Source organism: Bombus pyrosoma, linkage group LG10 (assembly GCF_014825855.1).
Source record: "Bombus pyrosoma isolate SC7728 linkage group LG10, ASM1482585v1, whole genome shotgun sequence".
NCBI lineage: Eukaryota > Metazoa > Arthropoda > Insecta > Hymenoptera > Apidae > Bombus > Bombus pyrosoma.
The window spans coordinates 7485916-7512548 of NC_057779.1; the positions used below are offsets into that span (position 1 = coordinate 7485916).

Genomic DNA, 26633 nt, shown 5'->3' on the forward strand with positions numbered 1-26633 from the left:
CAACGCCGACGTTAGGCAATCTGGCGATCAACCTGCCGTCACGATTGTCAAATTTGATTATCGAGCCTGACGTAATCAATTTATTGGTTGACCGCCTTCTGCCGCGTACGAGACACGGCATAATTCATTCACCACCCCCGTTAATTACGCAACAACAGCTTTCGTTCGACGCACTAATTCATAGCCGCGAGCTCGATACAACACGGCCGGCTTCGTTGATCATCGTTAAGTGGTACCAGACACGTTTCATTGCCTCTTTAACAACGTTATCTCGATGTACGGCACGGATAAGATCGTTCGATGTTGTGCACTTAGGAGACAAATCTGTCGATCGAAAATTAATTTTTTACCACTTTACCGACGAGTTATCGCTTGTCCCCTCTTGGAAGAAATAAAACTGACAATTCGTAATCGACGAATGACATTTGCCATAATTAATAATAATAATAATAATAATCAATATTCGCATTTGCTTCGACAGAAGGAATCAACGATTCTCACATGCACGTGTTCTGCTTCGTAGAGTTAGGAAAATCATACTATTCGTTTCTGGACTCTTTTACACCCAAGAATGGTCCATGCATGATCATACTAATCGTACAAATTCACGTATCTATGAACGCAATTAAAACGATTGTTTTGCTCGTTGAATATGATAAACAGCGCTCTGATGTGAATATATTTTTATATTTCTGGATTGTATGTTTATTCTGTAGATTTTTGCATACTCAAGTTCTCCGCGGTCTATTTACGAACGAAAGGAAACAGATTCCAAAAGAAACTGGGTCTAGGGAAAACTTGTAAACGATCATCATACGCGTTCGTATCACGAGCGGTAAGAGTTAAAGTTATGTTCGATTATTAGGATTATTCGAAAAAATAAAGTTTCATATACGGCAGTAACTTGAATATAGTTTTAGTTTCACATGATTTAAATCGCGTTATCATTTCAAAACGTAAAAATGATGTTCGTTCTGATTTTAGGAGATACCGAGCACGGTTACCAAGATGAATTGAAGAATCTGCGATTCATGGTGCTTCAAGGTATTTGTCTTGCTCTTTAAGACGTCTGAAATAGCTTGTTTGTACTGCTATTTGGTAAAATAGTCTCGTATCGTTGGCCAAATCACTTCCTTATTGACTTTCGCGGCGAATTTTGCGACACAATAAATCTTGACAATATATATCTCGCTTTACTCGTGAAATATTTCTCTCGTCGTATCATCATCTACCACTTGGAATTCAATTTCCGCAAGTTGTTGCAAATTTTCTTCTTCAAAGACGTCGCGTTCTCGTCATAAATTCGACGCGCAATTCTACGTAGAAAATTCTACGGTAAATATTTGGAAAACGAACATCCGACTACTGCAGTTTGCAGGAAAGCTAATTTTAGCTGGAACATTATAAACTCAAGTTTAAAACGAATACCCATACCTGGTCCAGACTGTAGGAATTCTCAGCCGTCAGACTTCCACGGAAACGTGCCTTGAATTTCATCACGTATCTCGCCGCGGCGAACATAATCGTTAAATAGGCCGTTATAAGAAAAAAAAAAAGAAAAATGTAATAAAATGTGGAGGTAATCAATTGCACGCAACACTCGTGTTCACGCACGCGTAGTAGGTATAAACGTGGATCCACGTAATGAGAGAAGAAAGCGTGGGCTGATGTTTTACCCTGTGGCGTTATTTGATTAAACCCACGCGAGTCAATTAAAGATACATAGCGAAGTTTCGACAACCTTGCGCCGTTGTAGGCTAGTCGGGAAACCTACGTACATACCTAAATGCGTGTCGACTGTTAACTGAAAGAGCGTGACAAATGCAAGGCATAATACGCGAGTCGTGATCCAAATTGCAAAAATAGCTGAATATATTTTCTACGATTTTCTCTATCGACATAGGTTTCGCATCTTCTAAGTTTTTCTATCTACTTGAATTCCTTCGCGAGTTTTCGTAAGGTAGAAGGGCAACGATTAAACGTCGCAATATTTGCCTTGGTTTTTAATAATCGTCGGCTAATCACGAAGGACCTAAACTTAGAAAAATATCGAACATTACCAACGATATTGGTCGAAATTGTTTCGACCGAGCGATCAAAATTACGCTTGTAAATATGGTATCGTAATAATCGATTTTTATTAGATACACGCAAAAATGTCTAAATAATCAAGACGACAAGAAACAAGTATCGAACAACTAACTGTCGAATTGATTTCATCGTATAAAGCATAGCCGGAAGTATTTACAGACCCGACAGTTTCATTGAAATCTCCTCATAAGCGCCATTGTCTCGGAGACTTCAACGCCCGAACGAGACGCGATGCGGCGGTACGTACACACGTACACACACGCATATATATATATAGCACTCGTTAAAAGTAGTTACTCATTTGTCTGAATATATCGATTATGAAATATGCAGGATCGAGTTGCCTGGAAAAAATCGTTCGTCAGACAAAATGGTGAATTTACACAGCAGTTTGCTCACGATGGCACGCAACTTGTCACGACCTATACCATGCGCGTGCAAACGGCAGAAACTAGGAACGCCTCCTCGCGTTAACTCATTACCTGTTTTTGTCTTTTCCGTCTAATTCCCTGCAGCGAAGTTCGATCCGCTTAAACGTTAATAAATATTTATCAAGTACGTCGCGATAAATCGAACGGCAGAGAGCAGAAGGATGTATGTTAACGTTGGTGTAGGAAATGCATTTAAAACGGTAATCGTTTACGCGGAATCACGGCGAAAAATCCGCCGATAGGTTGTGGAAAAAAGCCACGGCTTACTCATCGAAAGGATTCATGCTAGTTACTAGCGATGGCACCGAGCTCGATACGTACTCGTAAATCCGAATCAGCTGCGCTACCAGAGATTTCGTTACGCGATTGTTGGCAACGATTACGCGCGAAGCAGTCGTAAAGTACTTGGGTTCGAACCTGATTAAAGATACGTCGACTGGTTGTTTTTCTCGAGATACTTACGAAAGGCTGAAACCTTAGTGGGCGATTGTTGGAAACAGCGTGCGATGTGCTCGAGCCCGTCGCTACTAATTACCATCGCTCTGCCGGAGGTAAATGATTATTAAAACGCTCGTAAAATCGGCTCACCGGTGTGTATTTCTGCGATTCAGTAAACACGGTTTACGAGCGGCCAGCCGATTTTGCTGCACGCTCGCCATATTAGAATCTCGAAGCTTTTTGCTCGTGCTGCCGCGGATTTTAATTATGCCACCTCTGCCGTTCTTCTGCGTTTAAGAGGCAATAAACGTCCGGCCGTTTAGATGGGAAAAACGATTGAAATATCTTTGCATTCGTCTTCGCCGATTCGATTCGACAAACGAGACCAATTGCAACAGAGAGCGGGGGAAAAAGTTAGCGACGGTGTATTTCGTTGGGAATTGGCTTGATCGAAGCGTTGACTCGGATCGTTGCATATCTTTTCGCGTGCGTTGTAACAAGTCGTTCGAGTGTACCGCGTTGTCGCGGGATTCGCAACTTCTATAAATATTCGGTGAAACGGCGCCGAGATGAAATTTTCCTTTCGATCCGGCCGTATTTCCAGTGTCCACGACGACTTTCTTTCGTGGCACGCGAATATCGAAAGAGAGTTCCCGGTGGCCGGTGCTCGTGCGCTCGCGTCTGACCCAGATTTTTCTTTTTGCCGGCTCGGCTAGATTGCCGATAATGATTAAATCGCCGCGCTAGTTTCGCGGAACGGTCAGCGGCCACGGAGAGACAGCAGCCTATCCTTTGCAACCGGGTCTCTATCCACTTATACACACGTAACTTAACGATTGTTACACGGACGTACGGAAACCCATGTGGAAACGGTTACGTGCACGATCAGGCTATAATGGTGTGCATACGCCGCTGCCGTTGCTGCTGCTGCTGCTGCTCAAAGGTCTTGAGACACCTCTTATTTCGAACGCTTACCGTACACGAGTTTTATATTCGCGTCGTACGTGTCATGTGGAAGATTTTGAAATTCTATCGGCGCTGTATAATTGGATTGATGGCGAATTAAAGGAATTAAAGGGGAAGCTGGAGGATTAATCGCGAGGATTAATCGCGAGCATTAATCGCGAGGATTAGTCGTGAGCAGGGAAAATGCGAGGCTTTATGAAATCGCGGTTAGGCGAATCGGTTTTCAACGATACAGATATTGCCGATCGTTGCTCGTTCCCGTTCGGGGTTTCTCAATCGCCGGCACGCGAAATTTCTTGCCTGACACGAATTTATCTCCTCGTGCTTGCAGCCCATTTATATCCGTCGCGCGGGCTTGTTGCTGCAAAAATGTAAGATCTCCGATTGCGAGCACGCCGCCGACTAACGATATCAAATATTAACGGATCCCTTTAACGTCCGCGAGACGCGTTCCTTCTATTTCGAAATCGCTAACTAATTCTTCTATCGGTCCCTAATTATTTGCCGATTAAACAGATTCGCGTAGCATCGACGAGAGGAAAAGTAGAAGCTGATTTAGACGAATCACTTGCTTTGTGACGAAAGCGAAAGAGAAAGAATATTCGAAGGAGCAAATTAATTTACGAGGGAAGCGAGAGGAGAAGAACATCGATGATGACAGAAGGTAATTGTTTTTGAACGTCGACGAAATAACATATCGTTTTATTTACGGAGTTGGCTGGCATGGCTTTCGAGCGGTTCATGACGTTGAACGAGATATCAAACGTTAGGGTATTTCAAAAATTAGATATCGATGCCAATGGAAGCTAAAGTATCTTCGCTCGAAGCACTGTTACGACACATTGTTGTAAATTCAGCAATTAAAAGTAGAGAGTTCCTCTTTACAATCAACAACGCTACTTGACCCACTTAACATCGTTCCAATTTAAAAATCAAAAGCAAAAAAAAAAAAACACCTTGAGACTCCTTGTTCGATCCAGCGTGAAAAAATTGTACAACAAATGCCACAATCCGAAGCTACGAAATTCTTTCGTATCCGATGAAAGTGACCCACTTAATTTTCACTTAACGTCACGGCAACGCGAAAGCCTGAATCTAAAGGACACCTTAATTCTCTTCTCGATCCACCACCAAAAAGCGGACCACCAACGAACATCGCAACCTCGTCGCACCCTTCTCCCATCGACGTAACATCGAAACTCGTGTAAACCATTAATCTCCATTTAACTGATCTATAACGTACAAGCGTGCCATTAAAGCGGCCTCGCAATTCCCTGAAAGATAATCTACGCACGGCGAGGTCGTGCATTCGCGGAATTAATCCGTACAACTATCCGAGCACGATCCAACGCGCGACTCCGGCCAACAAAGAGGCAACGGCTCGGTTCGCGTATCGCGTCATATTAAATACAAATCACGAATTTCTCGCGGAAGCACGAACAAGAGAGACGCGAGGAAAGAAAAAGAGATCCTTAACTATTAAAGAACGAAGCCGGTAGTTCGGTGGCTGTGTGCCAAGCCCTCGACGACGATGGAGTCGAGAGAGCCGGTTGAGGCAACCGCGATATCCAGCCACGGTTCTTTGCAGCCGCGCCAGCCTCTAAGCCAGCTCATGACAGCTCCGGGCGATGTAGGCGTACGGATAGCTTTCGTCTCTGTTGCTCACGTTGGCTGTTGCGATGGTTGCGCAAGCAGGCGAGCAACGGGAGAGCCAGCCGGCGACGACAACGTCGCCATCGTCGACGGTGGTACGTGCTCGTTTCGTTTCGTTTCGTTTCTGTCGGTTGGCCACGGTAAATAGGCTAAAAGCATACCTGACTGGTATGTACCTGACACCGAGGCCGCGTTCGGTTGCAATAAAGTCGATGCTCTCTTTCCCTTTCTTCGCCTCCCACTCACTCTCTAACGCTCTTTACCACCCTGTCTGCTTGGCTGGCTGGCTGGTTGCCTCGTGATCCTAACGGATCGATCGTTCTGTCTTCGATTGCCTGGATTTCTGGTGCCGATTGTTCTCGTAACACACCAGGTATCAGAGGCGAGTTTCCTGAAAATATCATTTTTATATCGCCTGCCTTCCATCATATTCCGGATTCCTAGCGTTGAATCCAGACGCGAAGATATAATACCAGACTGATAATTCCTATATCGGCGCTATTTATTTATTTATTTATTATGATTGATCCTAACTGATTAGTTGCTCGGTTACCTGGATCCTTGGCGTTCTTTCGCAAGCGCAGAAGATACGGCAGCCAAGTTTCGTAAGGTACACCAATTAAAAGTTTTGCGTGACTACGATACTTTGATTTAGCGATACCGCCTAATTCGATCTGATCCCAACGATACTAATTCTGGAGTTAAGAGCAATTGCGTATAAGAGTAATTCCTGCGGATATTGACAAAAGCAAAGTTATTCTCCAGTTTTATTCCTTTCTTTCTTTATTTCTTTTTCGTTTTATATATAACGAAGCTCCGATCGATCGGTGAGAGCTCGGAAGGACGAGCACGCTTCGTACGTCGGTGCTCCGTTTTCTTCGTCGCAGGTGTGTATTCGATGGGGTCGATAGAAGAGATAACAGCGAGTGTCGGGACGTATGGAGCCGTCTCGCTTGCACGCGGTGCTTTTACCGACGATCGTTTCAACAGCGGCTGTCGGATTCGTTTAACGCAGAGAATCAATTGGGAGGATGAAGTTTGAACACTGACAAGCCACTGCTGCGTTGCGTGTACGACGTGTGCATCGTACGACTGCCCGTTCATATCCCGTATTTATGGATTTGACGTGTTCTATGATTTTCTGACCGACCACTTAGCCTTTAAACGCTTTATCGTATCGACCTTATACGACTCGTATTTTCCATTTGACGCATGTACCTCGGTTTGCGATCGTATACCACATAGTTTTAATAGCGTTGCTCGTAGAAATTGATGTCCGATATTTCCCCTGCGATATTATGACCTAATATTTCAGTCGCGATACGCTAATCGTAGGTACGTAAAAAAATTAATTTTTCACAATAACCGATAAATACTTATCGCACTTTATCCATGACACGCTTATTATCAGAAATTCGTATACATGGAAAATCTCGTTCTACGACTAATTATACACATAAGTGTACTATTTGATCGACGTAAAAGGGTAATTCAGTTGGCAAAGGAATATAGCAACCTAAACTTGCAACCATGTGTCCCCTTCGTCGTTGTAACTCGATGTCGATCTAATATTGATAACATGGAACAAGTTAGGGCTATGTCGAACGTAATTCGATTACCGCAATAGTTTTGCAACGCGTTTGTCCGATGTAATTTCAATATCGAAAGAAAATTTGTCCAAATTTCTCGCTCGATATTGTTAAGCGTCGATGTACGAGTAGACCGACCAATAAAAGTACCATTTTATTCACGAAAGAAGGGAAAGGTGATGGTCCAATAGCGTTGAAAATATGGGCGATACAGCGCGGATTAATAAATCAAGAAAGGCGGAAAGATTTGATTCTTCGAAGATATTAATGGATATACAGACTCGTACCGTTTTGGAATTCACCATTTGAGCCGATAAAAAATGCCTCTTATCATTCCATAATCCAAGTTTATGCGTTCCCATTCGAAGCGTAGGCGGTTATAAATCTCGGCGCGAAATCTATGCTCAGTGATATTTACATCCCGAGTAGTGTCTTTCCAGTCGCTGTCTTAATCTACTGGAATCGGAAAACATATTTTACTTGCTAATGCTTATAATTAGTATCGGCGAGGAATTTTCGATAATAGCACAGCGCGAACTCGTACGATTAAAGCTTTATTATCGTACCTTGAAATCTATTATAGGTATAAATGTCAGCTATTTTTGTCAGATGAATTTTTCTTTTTTTTTTTTTTCTTTTTTGTCGAAGTGTGGCGGCACTCGACAGCACAAATACCCCGCCACTCGACACTAACACCGGACGAAGGCAGCGCGGTGGTTAGCGCCTTAGGTTACGAACGTTCGGAACCCGGGTTCGAAACCCGGCGCCCGATTTAGTTCGATTTTTCTTCCACGGTTCTTAAATACGAAGAAAATACAGCGGTACCCCAGCAGCAGCGACATCTACATCTAGCAGCTACTATTATCACGGACACCGAGTACACCTCGGAAGAAATTGCCGAGATAGGTATATAACTCGTTTCGACAGTGATGTGGATAATTCCTACGAAGGTGTATAACTTAAGTGGACGAGAGACAGTGGATGCAAATAATCTGAGTATTTTCTTAGTTTCTTACTACGCTTTATCTCGTAATCGGTTATGTCGTTACGTTTTACCAGCCTTCTTCTTCATATATCTTCCGTCTTGCATCTTACAATTTATACTTCGCTACCGTTTCCCTGTACACCTATACTTAACAACTTCGCAACATCTTGTACTTTATTGCAAATAATAAAGCAGCAGAGAAATGGCTATTTGTCAAAAACTAATTCTAATTCCATCGTACGTTGCTTATTATTATTACTATTATTATATATGTATATGTATATATATATGTATATCTTGCGCTTAAATTATCGAAAACAGCGCTCGAGTAATTACGGTCCGCAGTGCATACATAACGCTATGGTAAAACGAACATTATGATTCACAAGGCAAGGGGCAATATCGTCAGGTCTCACATACTTTCCACCTAGTCCTGCCAACTGGACGCAATAAACGAACTAAAAGCACCGGTCGAGACATGAAATATGTACCTGACACTGAGACCGCATTCTATTTCATTTCACACTCGCTCTCACGTTTTGCCCTATAACACGGTTGATTTAATAATTGTAGCCGTTCGCGGTTGAAAGGGATCTCACTTATTGGCTCGCTCTAAAAATCTGCTCCGGAATATAATTGGTGCCGAGACTACAAAAGGCAACTTGTCGCTAGCCGTTTGATCGTTTCATTGATTGCGTTTCGAATTAACCCTTTCATGACTGATCCGTATATGGATTTCAGGACGCGACGCAAACCGTAACGCCAACTGACCGGAGATATGAAAAAAAGTTAACAGAAAATGATAGTCGTAGAAAACGATTCGAGGTGTTGTTTTTATTTCTATCGTTTCTCGCGCACACCCTTATTTCACGAAGAAACGCTTTACCAATCAGCCTCTGTTTATTCGTTTTCACAGCATCAAATCTCTCGTAGTCACACGAATTTCTACGGCTAAATGACACGAGACTCGATTAACGTAACATACAGATGCCGTAATAAATACGATGCTGTGTAAACGTTTTTCATGGTTGGTGTAGATTGTGGGAAAAGATTTTATTTCGCTTATTTCTACGTATACACGTAGGTTGCAGGAAAATATGAATTTTTTCCTCTGGAAACGGATACTTCGCTTTGAAACCGACCGCTGAAATCCATCTTTCTCGTCCTATTTATACATCTACACGAGCATTAGAACGTTCCCTTCGGCTCTCTAGATTTATTTCTGTGTATTTATTTCTTGCTGCTTTTATCCCTCTTAATCGAGATTAAATCGATTTAGCCGAATTGAGCAACTGCGGTTATTTGCCCGCGGAGGAGGATTCGATTTTATTGAATGTAATTGACTAGATCCAGCGATGTTTCGCGGTGGCAAAAAAGGGGGACGTTTATTTCGCCGAACAAGCGGATCGCTTGCACGGATTGCCACAGTTTCTTCGCCAGGTACCGATTGTCCAGAGGCGAGTAAATACGAAATGGCGAAACGAGGCGAGTTTCGTCAGGCGTCCCGCGATCGATCGGCACCGGCGGCGCTCCACCACGGACAAAGAAAAATGCATTACTGTGGGAACAATTCAGCGAACGAGCAATCGTTACCCTACATAGCGGCGTTAGCGTTCGCTATTGTGTATTCGTTTTACGCGCTCGTTTCGCGGCTCCATTTATTAACTCATTACCGGCGTGCAAAGCTTCGTTAAACCGATTTCGCAAATCATCTCTACGTTTTTCCACTTCTTTTTGTTTTATCATAGAAACCCGGACGAGATGATCTTTTTCCTTTCGTGGCCTCGATCTTTCTCTCGTTACGTATTCCCCGCTATCGTTGTACGGTGGGCGGGACGAAAAAAAGATTCCAGTTGACGCGTGTCCATATATAATAATCGTATTATATCGATGGTGGACAGTAGTAACGTTGAACATTTTTTAATCGTCTTTAATAACGATCTGTCGCGAGACTTTAACACGTTCGCGAAGGAGACGATGGACACGACGACGCGACATGAACGGATCGACGAAGCGGAGGCGACGACGCAAAATGTGTATCATATTCTCGGCGAAATCGTTGGCATATAATAGGCGGCACGGAATTTTCTCGACGGAGCAAGAAATCGTAGGGAAAAACGTTACTTCCGTGTGAAATAAAACAAAGGTCGTAAATAACAGGCAGAAAAACAACGGTGTAAGAAAAGACTTTTAACGAAAATACCTACGCGAAATGATTATGTATGGATAATTGAAACTGCACATGCACGTATATATCGATAGCGTAACACATCGAACGTGTCAATATCATTAGCGGTTTCATGGATTAACCGCGAATAATCGTGTCGTTATTTTAATCGCATATTTCTTTTCGTTCTGCGAAGGGAAGAGGCGTTAGTGTTTGTTTGTGTTTGTTTCAAACGCGTTCGATTTGCATATCACGCGACGAGCGTTAAACTCGTCGCGTCTAGTCGACGCGGATCGGCAAAGTATCGTCGTTTCGCAATCAACTGTTGTTTCCTCGCTTCGATACACGTGCCAGATATTTTTACCTCTATTTACGTTGTTCAAATTCTTAATCCTAAAATAGCCGTTCCACGCACAACCGCTGCGAGACGTATCGGCGCGCGATATTATTCTTCAACGAAGCGTTTTTCTCTCTAACGGATTCCGCGTTTCGACTTCGTCAAAATTTTGTAGTTATGCAAAAGCGCCAGCAAATGGTGCGAAATTCGATACAATTGGACTCGATCGATCGGCGTTACGATCGCTGCGATAAAGACGAACGGTGTGCCAATATTTTCCCTAGCCACTGTATCTTCCTTATACCGTAACTCTAAGACTCTCGTAATTATCCCGTAGCGTGCGTTACCCTGCTGAATTTATTACTTAAAATACCAAATTCTGCGCTAGCAGCTGCATTATCTGCGCGTTTCTTACGCGAGAATTGCCATACGTAACAAGGATCCGCAACGCTTTCGATCGCGTTCCCGTAGCGCTGCGTAAGATATCGCACGAGCGCGCGTTAATTATTCCGAACGCGCGTTTCCCGGCAAGTATCGTTAACCGGTGACTGGTGAAAAATGCCGTTGGTAGACGTAACAGCGTAAACAGCGGTGGAACGCAACGATATTTATGGGCCGGCGATGCTATCGTCGATCTATTCTCACGTGGAAAGTACCGAAAGAAATCGGCAGTCGTTCGAACCGAACGGGGCCGGAGAGAAAGTAAAGGCCGAGGACTTGCTAGGCGATCGTGCTGCCTCCGAGATAATGGTTAATCACGATTATTAGGCTTAATGAATGGGCCCACGGTTCGACCGCCCCAGTCCACCAAAGCCGCCGCCTCTTTAACCAGCCTGTTTGACCGCTAATCGTCTAATTGAGAGCGAATTACCGTGCAGTTGGCGCGAACTCTTCGATTTTTAAAAGCGTACGATTTACGTACAAAGCTGTCGCGAATTACCTTCAAAGAGAAGTTTCGTTTGTTCGGACAGAGATTAACCGGTTAACTATTTTCGACGAGCGTACTCGTCATACGCAAGAAGTAGTTACAATTCGCTGTTTAAATCGCAATTTACTAGTCGGCAGTAGATGGCAGTAATAGAATTAAAGAATAAAAGTTTCTTTACGGATTAATTTTATATTTTAACAGTCACAGGTGTCTGACGAATATACTCGCTTAGTTTTCGCGACACGTTTTAGATACACGCTTTTGAAAGAGGTGGCGACAGCTAACCGATTTAAAGAGCTGGTCGGACCAAATTTAAGATGGAAAGCCTTTGTCGCGGACGGTACGAACATCAAATGACAAATTTCCGAAACGAGGAAAACTATAAAAGATGTTTCTAACGCTGCTTCAAAATTCATTCGTCATGAATTATTCACACGTCCATTTACGTGTTAAAAATTCGTGGTTTTGCACACGAAAGTCATACATTATGTAAAAAGAAGAGGAGGCGAACAAAGAAGTACACCAATATGTGAAAATGTGTGCTATGCAGCATGCACGATAAACATTTGCATATAATGGACAGTATGGTGGAAGGAAATCCACGAATTTTGCAAGCAGCAGCCACGTTCGGACATTACCGACCGATGTTCTCTCTTTGCGGCATTGTGCGATAAACATAGGATTAAAGGCGTTATAGAAACTTTGTCGTAATAAAAAATTGTAAAACGCCGCGTATTTTACGTATTCTCGCGTACGCGTCCTCGTGAATTTCTCGCATCGACGCATAAAAATTCGCCGACTGGTACAACAAGCTTTATGAGTAACGTTCGTAAGGCTCGGGAATAAAAATATGGAAATATTCGGCGATAAATTGGATCGTCGTTCGAGTTCCATTGTGGCTGGAGACGTAGCTTGTGAGACGGTCTTCTACCTGGAGCAACAAAATTGATGTATATCTTGGAGGTGACATCGTGCGTAAAAAAGGGCACTGGAAGGCTTCTTTTTCTCACGGTTTCTCGCCACGGTTGAAAACAAAGCTTGCAGAATAATCGGAAGTTCCGGCGGCTAGGACCACACAGACCCGACTGACAATCCACGTGAATTTCACCGTTACGCGACCCAGTTTCCGGCGTATAGACACGGCCTGCCGAAAATTAATTTCCGGCCCCGACGTTCACCTTAGCCTCTACGATACACGGAAGCACGAAATTCCAGGTTTCTTGGAAAAACGAAAGATCTTAATAAATAAACGAGATTTCTTCGACCGTGCGCAACCTTTAATTTCCTTTAACGCATCCCTTTTTGCGACGATGAGCGAGCTATATTCTTAAATTCCTCCCGAGACTTTTTGCTAATTTGTCTTATCCGTTTTTATGAAGAGGATCTTTTTTGCAGTTCCTTAAAGAGACTTTTAAAGTCTCGTCGACTTTTGCGTTCTTAGGTAGCGATCGTGACGTTTAATTGAAATGTACTGTTAACGCGGAAACTGCGTGGTAAAGAACGTGATACGACCTGTACGATGAGATATCGTAACAGCGAACGAGGAAAAAACAATCAAAAATCAGCTCGACGAGTTTCGTGCTCCTGTTCGTAGGAGACAGAAATACGCAAAAATATGCAAAATGCAAATAACACGCGAAAGTAGAAAAAATGCACAAGGAGCGCGTAACATCCGAAAATTCGGAAATGCACGCGACACGCGAAAATACATAAATTATCGAAAACAGGATAGATGTTACGACATACGCGGAATTCGTGGAATTTTTCTTCGTGAATTTACATGGAACGCTCGCAACCCGATACAAATGACGATCCATCCGCGTGAAAAGTGGATGATAATAGAGATTCGATCGTGATAACGCTGTATCGTGGCATTCAGTTACGTTCGTACGTTTTCAATAGCCATTGAGCGGCACGGTTGGGATTCTTGGATTTTGTACGTTTTCATTTGCAATAGATAGGCGTCGATAGATAGCCAGGATTCGAAACTTCACGGTAAATCGAACGATTTATACAGACGATCAGGTTTTTCGAAGCAACCTGTTCGTTGTTAGAGAGAGAATTGAGAGGTATCGTAAGGTGCAAGGTTTATTTGATTCCCGTGAGAAGTAAGAAAACCGTTCATTGGTATTCAACGCGTTCTTCGTATGTTTATTTCTGTCAACTAGTCACATCACGTCTCGTATGAACGAATTTATGTACCGCGATAAATGCACAACATGACAGCCGTTTACGTGTAAACATGCATCAATTAATTCACGAGGAATATGAACGTTGCGCTATGATCGCAAAGGTTTGATTAACTGTTATCTTATTATCTGCGAGAGATGGATCCCATTATAATATTTTCTACATTATGGCAGCTAGATAAAGGTTTGTCGAAGACGATGGCGGAACATGGTTCAGCAATAAATTATTCCGTTCAACGTAAAATTCTAAATTATTGAGTCGAAACGTGAATTTTACAGATTCTTCTCTTCCTATATTATGTACATTTATCGATTTACTATTGATTTCTGCCGAAACTTTGTAATTCCAACGAACTATACGTGTATACGTATACGCGTAAGTATAGTCCGAGTTAAACGTATAAAAATTCCGAAGAAAGTGTATACAAGAATTTATAGGGAACTATAAAAAGCAAAAGTTATTTTGAAATACCTTGCAACCTAAGCCTGCACAAAGTAGCTGAGGATATCTAATAATCATCAATCTCAGGATAAAAGAGGTATACTTTGGATTATGCAGATTTCCACAAAATTGGACCCTCTCCTCTCCGCCTCATAAAGTTCGTCGTAAAATACACTTTAACCAGAAAAATATAGGATATTATTTCTGTCACGAAACACCCATCTCATACTCTCGTAAGCTTCTATATCAGGAATTTACAACGAGCCACGTCCTTAATTTTCTGTTCGAACTATCCAAAAACTGCTACGTATCAGCACCCTCTTTACGAACCGAAGCTGTCGTCTCGACGCCTTTTTAACGAAAAACTGATGAAACAACGAACATAGATGAATAGAAAATTATCCATTTGCTAAATATTGCAACGAGTAAGGTTTCTTTCTTTTTTCCTTCTTAGATTATGTGTATATTTTCGCTCATTTTTGGGGTACTGTGTATTCTTGTGATTCCGAGTCTCTCACAAACGCATGAAAATCCACGGTCCGCTAATGGCACGATAACGTAGTAATTCGAAGTATGTTTCTGTCCGGCTCTCGACACTACTGAACGTCTGTAAAAAAAAGATTAACGAAAATCCAGCTTCCTTATCCTCCCGTAAAAATAAAAGCTGAGCTCACGAAACAGCCTTCTTAGCAAAATATCGTGTTGCCAGAGGTACGTAAAACACGGGATAGAGAAAGAGGGAAGGAAATGCGTTGGAAAGTATTTCGGTCGAGGAAAGGATCGGATCACGTTGGTCCAGCGGTGATCTCATTCAATTAACGCGTTCAGATCAGGTTGCTGGCCTCTTGCGAATTTTAAAATCGCGTCAAACGCGCACGCACCTGAATCCTGTTACGGTGCCGCACCACTGAACAAACTGGAAATTTCCACGGATTCAGACCAATCCGATTCTGTCTCGGTACCACGATCTTTTCTTTCCGTGCCAATCCGCTTTGGCGGTTTCTTCTTTCTTCCTCATTTTTTTTCTCTTCGCTTCTTTCAATTTATTTCGCCTGGCAATTAGGCCGCGAATTTTTACCAGGTTCTGGGAAATTCCTACTTTTGGGCGGTCGAGTGTTCTAGTTAAAACGCGTTACCGGTTTTACGGCTGAGAAAGAAAGCAGCGAAATTTTCGATAGAGCGGCTCTGTCATCGGAATGAATAATTATTAGAAAATTGTGCGTAAAACTTCTTAAAGCGTGGAGCAATCGAGAACGCTTCGTTTACTTAAACGGTAGTTTAAATGGCAGAAAAATGGTAGTAGAACTAAAATGACGTCGCGTCGTTAAGAACTTGTTTCTCTATACTGACTCTGCAAGAAAGTATGCGAATGTAAAGAAAACGATTTTTTTTTTTCTTCTTGTGTATGACTATCGCTAATCATCTACTTACAACCATCAATCATCCCGACAGCAATGACAGTCTTACGCTTATTACGCGTGATTAAATATCTAATTTCAAGGTTACAATTCGTTCTTCACATCTCTACCTGTTTCTCAGTTTTTTCCCTCTTTTATACGCATCTGTTCGGTTTTTATTACAATTATTATTGCCGCGTTTAAAGATTTCGTAAAATTACATTGTTCGATATGTACGAAATTTTCATCGTGAAACGTTGTAACAAATAACGTGACAATTTTGATGAAATATTCGATAATTACGTTAGCACGAAGGGAAATTATTTAAACGCTATTTTACGTAATTAAGAAATTGTTTGCTGTCTACGACATTCGATGTATAATTATTTCTTATCCGTGGTAAGTATGAATAATAATAAATCAAATTTGACGAATAAAATATATTTGACGTACGCGTAACACATTACAAATAGAAGTAATAAATATCGGTTTCCCTATAGCCAAGAGAGACGTTTAATTCGTACAATAATTTATTAGATCAGCTAGTCGATCAGATAATAGCGCACCTCTACGATCATTCAAATAATGTCCCAAGCGCAATAATATGCAGGTGTAAAGTGTATATCTTTTATCCATCGAACAGGTTGTTTTATCTCTAATTCCGAGCCATTAGGACTCAAATCAAACAACGTTTTATCGATATCTAGTTTACAAACCACTTTGTAATTTTTATCATAGTAACCAGTGCCGGCTCTTATATGGGCACTGCGACACCGCAAAACCACCTACGAAAAGAACGAAAAAAACTGAAATATTCCGATTCCATCTATCGCATTTACAGCGATACGTACAATAGTTAACAGAGTAAGCGTTTGGCACGTACGCGCGTTTAGGGTAGTTATTTTTGTGAAATTGTCATTTCAGTCTAAGCGATGGTTGGAGTATATCTGACGAGAACTATTTTATTTTTTATTTTATTTCGGTTTCACGAACGAGACTATCTCGATCGCAACGCACTGCACGCATCGTCCTATTTTGCATATTGACGAGACTATCGAGAAATTTTGTCAGCGCAAGCAGAGACTGGTGGATTTTATTTTCAAATAAAAATAATTTCCCTTGAAACATCGATTTTTTTACGCATTGGATTGGCAACTAAGTGAACAATACGAATTTATTTATCAGTAAACTGCTTCCGCGTTGAAAGACGCTGAGCTTTTATCTGTGACTTTGATCTACGCAACAGCTCCACGTAAGATTGTCGCCACCGATAGTAACCACAAGGGGAGTGAAAAGTACAAACGAAACTTCAAAATTCAACGCTTAGCAGGCGTTTGTTTCTCCACTTCCATAGAGAGATACGCGTTTGTATAAACATTTACGGTCGGACAAACTGAACCTAACCAACGATCAGTAAAATGCGAATTCTTATGCACGTGTAAGAAATGTCAGGATGTAAAAATACACAAAATGCGTGTGATATTGAAAGATATACAAATTACCGCCATTAAGTTGAGCTGCCGTAACTGTAAAATATGAATCTGCATAAACGTCCCGGAGTCAAATAATCGGTATAAGACGAGATAAGAGAAGAGCCTCTAGTCAAAAATTCTCTTATCTGATCCAATATTAACGATCGTGTACACGTATTAACTGCGAGCCTCAAACTTCTCCACTGGATCTCCGTAAGATTCGAGTAAGATTCGGTTCCCACAACGAGAGAAAAAAAAAAAAAAAAAGAAGAAGAAAATAAAGAAGCGAAGCGATGTCGGGGACACGCCCGAAACCGATGGCCGTAGTCGGTCTACCGGCGATTTACGATATCGTCTTCGTCTCCACTCCGCGTATATTACCCTAAATGCCAATCAAGGAGATACTTCGTTACGAGAACAGAAAGCTGAACGGCCTTTAGCGGCGTTAATGCAACGTTGATTCGAGAGGAACGACGTTGATGGACACGCGGTCTCCTCTTCGTTCTTTGCTCTTCTTACGGTTCCTCCGGGCTTTTTGCAATGTTGGTGCCGCTGCTGCTGCTGCTGCTCGGCCCTCTATATACACACGGCCGAGCGTTTGCACGTGGAGAGCGGCGAGCCGAGTTACAGTTACCAGGCTATATCGAATTTTAATCGAAAAACGAGATCGCGCCTCACGGCGTAGGCCGGTCTCGTTGGCCTAGAAACGACGGCCACTCGATTCCCCAACGAGAACTCTCACCGATCCAGCCACCTTGTGCAAGGGTGCGAATGATCTATTATAGCGGAACCGTGTGACTCCGATAAGAAATTTCTGGCTTTCAACAGGTTCTTATCTGCGGTTACCGGCAGACTGCGCATTTTTATGCGTTCGCGGGAGATTCGAAAGCGCGAAATTGCACAGGATGATGCACGTAACAGCAGCCCCTAATTTCCCGATATTTTCTAATATCTCAAGCTTAATATTTTAATATTCCAATAATATTACGATAAGATAAGATAGAATGCAATTTAAATGGAAATTCACATTTTATCCGCTGAGAGCAGAACCAGCGACTAAAGTACAGGATTTGAATATGAAAGAGCGTTAGAGCGAAAAAAGGGTTAAAAAAAAACAAGTGTTTTCTACGTATAAATAAGCGAAGCAGAAGATAGTTTTCCCGAGATTGACGAGAAATCGAAGAAAATCGAACGTCAGTAAAACGACACGCCAGATGCGAGGAAACGTTCTCCGTTTCGGCGCTGGTATCTTCGTCGTGGATATTTTTATTTTTCGTGAATCTTTGCAGGGAACGTACTTCGTGCGTTTAGAAAATATCGTAGATCGTTTAAAAAGTCCGATCTTTCGTTCTCGCGTAATTTGACGTTTTGTTTGGCCGGTCTATTGTGAGTTTATTTCGAAACGAACACAGGTTGGAAGATCCATATAATTCTGGGAATATAGTTGGTGCCATAAAATACGTGTTAGTAACTTTGTGACTTATTATGCTAGCGATCGAGGAAGTGGAGGATGTAATCAAGGCCAAGTATCATTTCAAAGTTCTCGTGAAGTAAGAAGAGTTCATAGAATAATGGAAACGACGAGAGAATCAACAGAGTTGCGGTGTTTGCTCGTGTTTGAATATCTCCAAAGATGCACATGACAGTGACTATCAATTACGCGCGATAGTTTGTGAGAAATTTATATCGAATCTGAAACGACTAGAAAGTTCGAAAGACTAAAAATCTATTAATCATATAATAAGAGAAATTGTAGATTTTTTAAATTGCCAATTAAAATCGAATTTAGCTATTATCCTTTAATTTTTCTTTTTTTATTATCGATTAATCTAACATCATAGTTGAAGATAATTATTGTGATTTCTAACATGTGAGATTGAATTGTTCGATTAAAGGAAAAGAAAAAAAAAAATCTGGATGAGATATAATCAAAAATGAAAAAGTTAGAAAATGAGAATAATTTGGTAATTTATACGAACAATGTGTTAAAAGAGTTACGATTAAATGGGAAACAAAATCAGTTCATTTACGTCAGAGAGCTAAGGTAAATGAATAACGTTACATCTACTAGGCATAATGTTCATGGGAACAAAACGCTAATTTGTTAACACAGATATGAAAAAGTATATTGCATAAGCATCGTTAAACGGATTAAAGGAATTTTAATTTCATTCGATTAAAGCAGTACGAACGTTACAAAAGTAACACATTAAATGCCGTGAGTTGCAACTACTCTCACGCAACGTACTATGTTCGCTAATGTGGCTTAAAGCATGTTGTACATGTGATTGAAAGCCTCGAGGTCGTAACGTGACAAGTTATATTTTCACGACGCGATCGTAAGTGTGTTAGATTAACAGAAATTAATAGAACAGAAATTATGAAATTTCCATAGAACTGCTTGAAATAGGCATTAGTCAATTTCATTTACACTTTCCTTAATCTGATAATAGGAACGTGTCTTACGAAATTGCAAATTAAGTCTGCAAAATAACCTATTCACCAACTATGAATCATATTATTTTCTAAGAAAGATCATCCGCTGAAATTAAATCGCATTTTAACCTGCAGGAAAATCCTCAATTTCTATTTCGAGGTCTCAGCAGTCAGCGATTCTCAATGTCGGTGGCATAAGAAATTAAATTTGATTATGCGAGAGGGAGAGAGGGGGAGAGAGAGAGAGAGAGAGAGAGAGAGCATCGTACTTCGTGACAGAGAATAAAAATCACGGGTATTCGGCTGAACCTCGACTCAAGAATCAGGCCCATTGAGGTTAAAGACGTAATTTAACCGCGATTTCCCAGAACACGCCGCGAGGAAATTGCCAGTTAACGCATTCATCCCATCGAATACTGATGTCCATGAAATGTTTAATATGTAGAAACAATATTCAGCGGAGGAAGACTGATGACGGTAGGAGAACTAGAGTAGAAAGACAACTATAAAATCTTGAAACGTTAACCTCCAAAGTAGCCTAGCCATTAGAATGATCTCCTTCGCTCGGATGTTCGTATAATAAATTATATTGAATAAGCGCACTGTGCGATTCCCGCGATATTAAGATGACGAATCGCTACGTTAGCTGATACTTCTTGCATAGTGTATTCTCTAGAAACCTTACGATTGAATGAGTCGAATAATAAATTTATACAGAATCCTACGATGAATATAATTCTGAATTACTAGGAAAAATAAGCATGGATTTGCGATAGAATAATAGGAAAACTTTCTCCCTGAAATGTTATGGTGGAAGAGATATAGTCTGGTCCGATAAACCTTTAATGGTTAAAATCATTTTCTCCTGTCACGTGTTCCATTCTCAAATCGTTTACTTTTTGCCGCGTCAGGATATTTAAAGGATCACCGTCTGCCAACATTCGTAATGAATATGGAACAGAAATCGATATATAAAAGTTTCAACATCGAAGTTACGGCTACCATTGAACAGATAATCATTGTCAGAAACAATAGCTCTGCCATCTCCGATAAAATTCTTTGCCCGTTGCTCAGACCTCTATGTTCCAACAGACACACGGTCTGCTAAGTATACAGCGACATAAGTTTCGATTCTATCTCGTTGCTACCTAACAACCTCGCTGGACGCCGTAACTTCCATATTAACAGCATTACAGTGTTACGCTGGTCCGCGTTGCGTTTACCAACGAAGGCGCCACGACTGTAAATCTTGCGAACGAATTACAGAATTACGACTACGGCTCTGCCTACGATAATAAACGCGAATGAAACGTTACACGTTTGACATTACTCAGTTTGATCGATATTGACAGCGGTAGAATATGGAAAAGCTGCTATCGGCATGCGCGATTTTTTATCCCAATTTTACGTTAAATGTTCTAACTAAATTAAAGATCCTTTGTACTTTACTGAGAAGAACAGAACTGAAGTACGAAGAATCGTTACGGGTTTCTCACGACGAGAAAATCACTCTGATTAATCGATATCTCGCGATATCAAAACTGACGATCTAAGTGCTTTCTTTCCTCTACATTCTTCTTTCTTTCTTTTTTTCTTTTTTTTTTTAACGGACGCAAACTTTGCACGAAATTTGCTACACGTTCGTGATCAAACGTTGACCACGCACGTCGCAAGGAACTGATTTGTCCCTTATCGATATTCAGTGATTAGAATCGAACGATACGTTCCTCTTAACTTAATTAGAATCGAGGATTCCAAGGGTTTCTTAATACTCGCGTAAAAAGTTAGCACCGAAGAGGAGAACATTTTAGACACGCGCTAACGTAAGATTTATTGCCTCGTCACGTGGATCGACGCGGACGCGCGTTAAACGATAGTGGAATTATTGCGTGTAATGGCAATAAAACTCGTACTATGGCGCGCTCTTATTGCCAGCTAGAAAGTAACGCTGCTTTAAATGCGGGATTTATACTTCCTCCGACTTCGCTCAGACCATTTCTGTCCAAGCAGAGCTTCAGAGCTTAAAGGGTTACCAATCATTCTATCCCGACATGATTGATATCGTATCATACGAGATAAATACGTATCAGTCAACTCGGTTGGTCTTCTTTATTTAAGGCAATTTTATCGTTTTAAGGCAATTTATAATCTTACACTACATTCGCAGATTGCCAGTGTTACACTCAGCGTTGATACGCGTTTGACGCTGCTTCGTCTAACGCTGTTTGCGGTTCCTGGCAAAGAGACGCGTCCAGAAGAAAAAGAATTCCGACGTCTCGCCAACATTGCAGATCTCAGATCGCAGTTGGCTTTTCCTTCTGGACACGTCTCTTTCCCGGAAGCGGTAAACAGCGTTAGATGTGTATCGGCGGTAAGTGTAACAGTGTGGACAACGACAAGCCGCGCTGTGAAAGTCTCGAGACTCTCTACATTGGCAGATTTAACAATGGAATTAAATGTAAGATCGAAGCTAAATTTCAGAAGCTATAAAATCCTAAAGTATTCTGAATTCCCAATGACTTTCGTTCAACTTTTCGAAAGTGTGACACGAAAGACGCTATAGTACAGTACTATAAATTTTACATGCATAAATGTAAAAGATACTTGAAAAGGTTAGAAAAAATTGCAAGAAGCTACAACGTTAAAATTATTCAGGTGTTTGAAGAGCTAGAAAAATGTTAACTGAATTGAAAGCTACCTATGTATATCCCGTTGCATAGTAATGATAATAAATCAGAGATAAAGGAATGACAGTATCCAGATATACAGTGTACGTATTATAAGGAAAAGTTTGGAAATTCGAACGAGTACTGTCATCGACATTTTAGCTCCTGATGTTCGAAGAGGGAAGATTACGGTGAAAGCGACGATGAAAAAGCCTTGTTATTTTGAAATGTTTATGGCATTGGAAAGAGGACTTACGTTGAGATACTTCGAGGCACAGGCAGAATATAATTCGACATGGTATTAACAAAATTTGATATAGCAATTGCCATCGTTCTCGTATCATATTATTTCTGTTATCCGAAAGACCGCGAATAATTATCTTCTTCCATTAATTCGGATCCTAAAAATTCCACTGTAATAGCTGTAACTGTAGCGTGTTAAAAACTAGCTGTCGCTTCTTAAGAGATACTGGACAGAATGGACAGGACGCGAAGGGTACTATAAAAATCGCGAAACAAAATTACTTAGCCCTGTGGAAGGACGATAAGCGCGTTCGAGTGAAGCGAGTGGAAGCGCAGAAACGTCGTACCCAAAGAAATACAGTTTCGTGCGGACCGCGAACGTGGAAGATTGACAGACGGCAACGACACCGTGGCTAATGAGTTACGGCCCGTCAGGACGAGCGGAAAAGAAAGCCTTAATAAATCTGCGCCGAGATTCGATCGCACCGAATATATTTCGCCTGCTTTGATGCTCACCCGGTATACCAAGCGGAGGAGCAACCGTGCCCCTCGAAGGATTTATGCCCGCGACGAGATACGCGGCCATGGACACGGTATTTTATCCGGCTCGAGGAACCGCCGCGCCGCTTCGACGTCCGAATAAATTTTTATTCGTTAACGTCGCCGCGGACCGGCTCGATAAGTGCGCGCGAAAATATGGCGCACCTTGGGTCCTCTTGGCCGGTGGCTTCTTCTCCGCGTTTCTTTCGTCCTTTTGTATTGTATAAAATGTGACTTTTAGGTAGGGAGGAATGAACCTTCAGGAAGATATACAGGGGAAAGTTATAATTAAGATGTAGAGAACGAGAAAAAGTCATACCGACGTTTTTATCTATATGCTTTATTTGCACACCATTTGCAGAGAGAAAATCGAAGTTCTATTTACTTTGTGCCAGTTTGTGCGCCTTTGTTTCTCTCGGCTCGGTTAGAAATATTTGGTCGTTATTTCTGAATAATTTATGTGCAGCAGCAGTTGTTACACGTCGGTGTTGTGCGAAACATTTAGAAATATCATCGGTGTTTGTAATGAGGCTCGACTGTCATGATCGTATCGGTAAAGATCGAAGAAAGCAATTTGAAAATGTACATGGGAACTACGATCGAGCTGTACGTTTCGTGGAAATCGTGCGAGTATTTCAACAAAGAATTGTTCAGTATAGTATGATTATAGAGTTATTGAATCGATATCTTACAATTCAATCCTAAGCTTTGCACGGGATAATCAAATTTGTTGCATATCATGTTGGATATCGATAGTCTTCGATATAATAACGAAAGAACGAGAAAATATATTTAATAAAAGAATAGTACGAAATAGGACGAGTAATGGACTTAAATATAATGTTAATAATGTTGAAGATAGTTTTACTAAATATAATGGTTTTATCGATATATAAAATAATCGTGAAATTTAATTAGACCACCATAACCATGATAACCGTGTCTCGTTACGGTGCTCGTGCAGTTTCAAAATGTTCTGTATAATATATTTATAAATAGTTCCTGCAAATACGAGCTACTGTATACGACGCAACTGTACGTGTGTATAATACTGTACACCGCATCTCTGCCTTACAACAATAAATCTTCTTTCCACCAACATATACGTGTTTAAGCCACTCAAACAGATTCTCTGCCTTCTTCCCGCTTCATTTCTCATCCTCGTCCAAATCATTCATTCAACACCGCGCATCTTAAACACCACCTACCGTTCCACCAAAACTCACATAATATCAATCATCCTTTCCAAATGAACCAGTGCCTCGCGCGTTTAACATCGCGTTAGTTTTACCTTCGTGTTTTAGAAAAATATCGATATCTTCGCGTAAAATCTCGCCAAACATCGGCGCTCGTTTCTTTCGCCAGTGAAAGGTCATCCGTTCCAGTACGGATTATTCATCCGCCGCGCGTTTATACGCTTCCTCTGGAGTTTTATTCGTGAGAAACGATCGAACGTGCCGCCGTTCGATCCTTAAATCTCATTTTCGGTCGCGCAGCCAACCGTGACTCGTTAAACACAGCCCTTTCATCCCCATTAAACTCGTATAAAAGCGAAACAAAGGGGAGAAATCCGCCTCTTATCAAACGAAAACCAGTTCTCGATTGATTTACGTCGTTACATCGATCCATCCCGACTGCAATTACACGCAACCTAATAGCCCGTATTATAAACAATTCGAGGATTCTTGGTCTTCGTGTGATTTATCGGCAACCTGGAGGCCGGGTATCTACGAAGATTTACAAATCGCGGATAGCCCGCGAGGTTGCGCGATACCGCTTCTAAATACGATCGTTCGATCGCTAATAAATCAATCGTTCGTCGAAGATAAATCGATTCCGGTATTCTCGCATGACGTGTTCATTCTGCGGATCGCATGCAGGGTGAAATATTCGAGGGCCTGCCTTCTGGGTAATCGCCGTGATCTCGCTGGGCACCGTGCTGATTCTAAGCTCCTTGCATTTTTTTTCTCTTTTTTTTTTGCTTTTTAAGCATTCTCGCGATTTTTATTTGGCCGTTAACCGGCTGCTCGAGGATAGCCGTTTCTTACGTGTTGCTTCGTTTCACGTTCGTAGTGGACTTGTATCGTATCATTGGCTCGCTAATGATATAACTGAGGAAGGTAAATTTTTCAGAAAACTGGTTTCAGATAGACGATTATTCGTTACACAACCATTTAGCAATGAAAATATATGAGAATAACGATAAGTAGACTGCGAACGTTTTGCGAAAATTTATAGTTCGGTGAATACAATTTAAAAAATGAAACGTAACCAGATGTTTGTTCGAACCATAATATTGGGCTGGCAACTAAGTGATTGCGGATTTTTTCATTAGATGATATTGACAAAATCCGCAATCACTTAGCTGCCAACCCAATATTAAGCGTTCGAAAACTTCCGAAACGATAACGCGCGGATAGTTTACATTTTACATTGGTTCGTAATAAAGTGAGATCAGAAGAATAGAATCCCCTTGACTCGGCGATACCGTAACGTCCAATAATTCATTAGCACGCATCATCGAGTGCTTTCACCGTAAATTAATAAAGGTTATATTTTCGTTGGAGCAAAATCGTATCCGCTTAAATGTTATTCACGCTTAACAGCCAGCAATTATTATCTCATCGTGTTGTCCAATAACAAACCGTAGCTTGTGGCCATGGCCAGCGATTATGCGCTTAATGATCCTTCACGATTCTTCCGTAATTGTCGTTAATTCAGTTCCCTTTGAGCTACCTCGTTATTGCTCGCGTTATAGTGAGAAATTCGAGTAATTAAACGCGCCGACGCGACGTAAAGATCGGACAAGAGCCCGTGAAATTACGCAATCGTCATCAAGCATCTTGAAGAATGATCGTGTAACCAGCGGCTTGAGTATCGATAAATGCCGGATGCGCATTTCCTAACCTACGTGTCGAATTGCCATTTCGCAATCATTCTTGCCGATACAGAAGATCCTCGTTTTAATAAACGAGGCTTAATTAACTGTTGAACTATTCGGCTGACGGGCATTCCAAATTTATGCGAGATAAGACTATTACAATGGACTATTACAATTACCATGTTGCTCCAAGAGAGCAGTAAAATGCTCTGACATTTTTCAATTTTAATTTTTTTAAAGAGAACATTCGTTATGCGTTACGTAATTTCCATAAATTCGTGATCTTATCAGGGAAAAGGTATATCTAATTAAATTGTAAAATTGTACACCTTACGATGCAAATTTTACAGAACAAATTAATTCTCATTAATTTTCCTCGCAAGTCTTTCCCCAGCGCTTTTCGTTAAAATGCTTTCCACGCGTATATGGCGTAGCGACAGTGTTTATAAATGTTTCAAAGCGAGATCATGTTCAAGCTTAACTAAGTACGTCGTAAACGCAGTTGTGCCTTTACCACGCTTAACGTTTGTTACTTACTTTATTATTCGTAATATTTGCCACAGAAGCGCTGCGTGATAGTGAGTGTAAAACAAAGGTGGTTTAAGGCTCTAAGCAGCGAATTCTAAATTGAATTAGGTAATATATCTGCCAGTTTGCTTTCCTTATATTTCGCGGGCAAGTAAACGTAAATTTATTACAGATGGTTGAATTTTTACGTTCAATAAATTAACGATAGATAACATTTATGTAGCAAACTATGTAGCATTTATATCTTTCATATA

General features: G+C 41.2%; 1 protein-coding gene across 5 annotated transcripts in view; it reads left to right on the plus strand.

Moving 5' to 3' along the window:
- Window positions 1–26633, plus strand: part of LOC122571376 (protein sister of odd and bowel-like) — a 251067-nt gene that overhangs the window by 163743 nt on the left and 60691 nt on the right. For 2 of the 5 annotated variants that reach the window (XM_043735040.1, XM_043735039.1), the window contains one exon: window positions 985–1044. The exons of the other annotated variants lie outside the window; for them this stretch is intronic. The gene's annotated coding sequence lies outside the window, so the exon portion shown is untranslated. The remainder of the gene's footprint in view (window positions 1–984; window positions 1045–26633) is intronic. 5 annotated transcript variants of the gene reach the window in all.